Below are 4,528 nucleotides of genomic sequence, written 5' to 3' on the forward strand. Positions count from 1 at the left end.
ATACACAGTTTGGAACATGTACATGTCATTCTAGATTTCCAGAAATACTTTGGAGCTATTCAAAGACCTCTGAGGAAATCTCATTACCAAGCTTTTATTTATTTATTTATTTATTTATTTGTTTGTTTGTTTGTTTGTTTGTTTAGGAGTTTTTACAGGATATATGACAGGCAAAAACACCACAAGTAACAGAAAGAAAATTCTGAAAACTATCCCTTTAAGTGAAGAGAGTGGTTGGCTTTGACCTTCCCAAAAGAAACTGATGGATTAGCAGCAACATTCTTTGGAAGCCAACTTGCTAATGCATGGAAGTCTTAGCCAGGACTGCCTCCCACCCCCATTCCCAAAGATGGAGTGGATACAGACTGTTTACAGTACTAATGCAAAGACAATGAGAGCCTTAAGAAAAATCTGAGGAATGGAGGAGGGCCTTGACAAAGAGTCCCAGGCAGTTGGCTCTGAAAGCCTCAATTACACTGACAAATAATTCTACAAAATGTTATGTAAATACTGAGATGCCTAATGCTTTTTCTAAGAGTTTCCCTGGACTTCTCCCCACATCACACACTAATGTACTTGGCTGAGCCCAAAGGTCATGCTTTTGAAGACAGAAAAACAAAAGTAAGCCCTGTTGCTCTTTAAGAAGAAGGAACCAAGCTGAGGCTGCTGGGACACATCCCACTTAGGTCAGTGCTCTGTAAGCAACTTTCCAGCAGAAATATGGCATAGTTCTAGGTGAGGGTCTCACCTTTCTTCATCCATGATTCAGTGTGCTCTATTCTCCATTAGAGTGTTATCAATTTCTTATTTAGTGTTCCAAGTCTTGAAGGACAACAGATATCAAACAAGTTGAAAAAAATCCATGATTTTCCTGATGCTGCTGGTGATGAACTCAATGTACTCATGGTCCCCCCCAGTCCTGGTGAATCTCTCCCAGCACCAGATCCTCTTGACCAACCATGGCTGCCCTCTAAGCAAGAGAAACTGCTCCAAAAATTTACTGTTCATCTTTTTTGTCAGCCTTCCCACCCTGCCAACTAATTTTGTTGCCTCTGAAAACTCCTATGTTTAACATTGCCACTGATACCTTTTTTTGATAAGTGCCAAGGATAGGCTCTTTACCACTGTGTGATCTTTATGCCAGATCAAATAAAGAAAATCCCATTGAAAGGGTATTCTCTGGGAGATGCTATTCAGAGCAAATAATTATAATTCTCTTGGAATATGACATTTTTTGGGGTTCCAAACACATTTTGACTTATCTAGCATTTGTGAGTCTGTTTAGTTTCACAGACATTATAATTTCAAAATTAGCAGACCTCAAGGCTACTGTGGAGCTGGATAAAGTGGTATGAAAACAGAGCAAGATAAAAATGTAAAAAAAACCTCATTGTTCTTACCAAGATTCAACTGGATTTCTTGATTTAGTACTCCTCATATTATTGTAAGCCTTTGGTCATTTCCAGAGTTCTGACAAAATTCATTTTGACAATTTTACCCAGTGTTCTTGTTCCATTTTTTGGAGGATTAGATTTTAGGATGCCCTTATTCCATCATTTTGGAAGTGTTCACAATACATAGAAATTTAAGATTCAGAAATCATTTCTCTTGTACTCTAAGCCATTGATGAGAGTGGCAGTCCTGATCATCTCTGAATTTCCTTCAGAGTAATTTTCTTATTTCCTTGCATAACATGCCCTGTCTTCTGTTTAGATGGCTCATCCATACTAATCAGCTTATGAACCATTTATTTGGCCAAACGTTTAGTGTATATTTCCTGTTTTTAAATGTATTTATTGTAATTCTTGTTCCTTAACATACAGCATTACATTAGGGTCAAATGTACAATATGGTAATTCAACAGTTCCATATATCACCCTGTGCTCATCATGACAGATGCACTCCTTAATTCCCTTCACATATTAACCCATCCCCCTCCGCAATCCCCACTTCTCCCCTTTGGTAGCCATCAGAATGTTCTCTAAAACTAAGAGTTTGTTTCCTGATCTCTCTCTCTCTCTCTCTCTCTCTCTCTCTCTCTCTCTCTCTCTCTCTCTCTCAAGATTCTCTTTATTTTTAAAGTAAACTTTACACCCAACATGGGGCACAGTCTTACAACCCTATGATCAAGAGTCACATGCTCTAAAACCGAGTGAGCCAAGTGCCCCCTTCTCTCCTTTTTCCATTGCTTGTTTTATCTCATAAATTACACATATGCATGAATTCATATGGTATTTGTCTTTCTCTGGCTGACTTAGGATAATACTCTAGATAAATCCATGTAATTGCAAATGGCGCTATCTCATTCTTTTTTATGATTGAGTGATATTCCATTGCATGTGCATATATACCAATTCTTCGTTATCCGTTCATCAATTGATGGACACTCGGAATGTTTTCATATCTTTGCTATGATAAATAATGCAGCTATGGGGGTGCATGCGCCCATTTGAATTAGTGGTCTTGTTTTCTTTACATATATAGCCAGTAGCACAATTACTACATGGTAAGGTAGTTCTATTTTTAAATTTTGAGGAAACAGCATTCTTACCAATTCTTACCTTTCTCCATATCCTCCTTAACATTTGTTGCTTCTTCTGTTCTGTCATTCTGACAGGTGTGAGGTGGTATCTCATTGTTTTGATTTGTATTTTCTTGATGATAACTGATGTTGAGCATTGTTTCATGTGTGTGCCCACCATTTGTATATCGTCTTTGGAAAAATATCTATTCATGTCTTTAGCACATTTTTCAGTTAGATCATTAGGTTATTTGGGTGATGAGTTTGATAAGTTCTTTATATATTTTGGATACTAACTCTTTACCGAACATGTCATTTGCAAATATCTTCTCCAATTCCATAGGCTGCCTTTTAATTTTGTTGACTATTTCCTTTGCTGTATGGACTTTTTTTTTTAATTTTGATGTAATTCCAATAGTTTATTTTTTAATTTGGTTCCCTTGCTTCAGGAGACATATCTAGAAAGCAGTTGCTATGGCTAATGTCAAAAAACTTACTGCTTGTTTTCTTTTGTTTGACTTTCATAGTTTCAGGATTCACACTAGGATCTTTAATTCCTTTTGAATTAATATTTATGTATAGTGTAAGAAAGTGGTCCAGTTTCATTCTTCTGTATGTCACCACGCAGTTTTCCCAACACCATTTGTTGAAGTATCTATCTTTTCAATTGGATATTCTTTCTTGCTTTGCTGAAGACTTAAGCATATACTTGTGGGTCCATTTCTCGGTTTCCTATTTGGTTCCATTGATCTAAGAGTCTGTTTTTGTGCCAATACCATACTATCTTGATGATTACAGCTTTTTTTTCTGTTTTTACTTTTATTTGTATGTATTTTATGCAGAATTTACTACGGGGCCATAAGTTTTTGTTTCTTCAGTTTCTTCTGGGATATCTTTTTCTTCTGTGCAACTTCCTCTCTGGTTTAGGAACAATCTGCTCTTTTTCAGTGAGGATCATCTCAATGTAGCAGGGAGAACTCATGTATGGGTTAATCCAACCATGAGCCCTATAAGTTCTACGCCACATCTTGGGGGCTTTGTTCACCTGGATGTGCTCAATGACCAGAGAATCTACATCTAAACCCTTAAGTTCAGCATCACTCTCTGCACTTTTAAGCATGTGCAGTAAAAATTTAGCACTATTTTTGGACCACCGACCCTGTGTCGAGCCCCACTGTTTGGCCTGGGCACACCTACCAACTCCACCATTGTGGCGTCGGAACAGCACACATTGCTTCTGCAAAGTGACATCTTTAAGATACTTGGTGGCTTTTCGGATATGCATACCCTTGATGGCCTGAGCAGTTTCATGGGTGTTCTTAAAGTGAACACGAAGATTTGAACCTCTTGATTTGCATGATTTTGTGGGGTTTCCCAGTCAAGTGAAGAGCGAGCCATTTTCAGAGATCAGATGATCTTGCAGCTTTGTAATATAGCTTGAAATCAGGAGTTGTGAAGCTTCCAGTCTTTTCCCCCCAGGATTGCTTTGCCTATTTAAAGTCTTTTGTGGTTCCATACAAATTTTAGGATTGTTTGTTTTAGCTTTGCAAAAAATACTGTATTGTGGTAGGGATTGCATTAAATGTTTAGATTGCTTTGGGCAGGAAACACACTTAATATTTGTTCTCCAATTCATGAGCATGGAATGTCTTTATATTTCTTTATGTCCTATTCAATTTCTTTCATCAGCGTTTTTAATTTTCAGAGTACAGACTCTTCTCTTTGGTTAGATTTACTCCTATGTAACTTATGGGGCTTGGTATAATTGTAAATGAAATTGATTCCTTGATTTCTCTTTCTGTTGCTTCATTATTGATGTATAGTAATGCAACAGATTAGTGTACAATGATTTTGTATCTTGGGACTTTAATGAATTTGTGTATCAGTTTTACCAGTTTTTTTTTTTGGTGGAGTTCTTTGGGTTTTCTATATAAAGTATCATGTCATTAGCAAATAATGAAAGTTTTACATCTTCTTTAACTTTGAGGATGCTTTTCTTTTTTTTTT

At 36.9% G+C, this 4,528-nt stretch overlaps 2 pseudogenes; both read right to left on the reverse strand.

The window, feature by feature from the left end:
* Positions 1-731: 731 nt before the first annotated feature.
* LOC115284403 lies at positions 732-961 on the reverse strand (annotated as a pseudogene).
* A 2,417-nt stretch (positions 962-3,378) lies between these two features.
* LOC115284183 lies at positions 3,379-3,919 on the reverse strand (annotated as a pseudogene).
* Between the last annotated feature and the right edge of the window lie 609 nt (positions 3,920-4,528).

The sequence above is a fragment of the Suricata suricatta genome, chromosome X (assembly GCF_006229205.1).
Source record: "Suricata suricatta isolate VVHF042 chromosome X, meerkat_22Aug2017_6uvM2_HiC, whole genome shotgun sequence".
NCBI lineage: Eukaryota > Metazoa > Chordata > Mammalia > Carnivora > Herpestidae > Suricata > Suricata suricatta.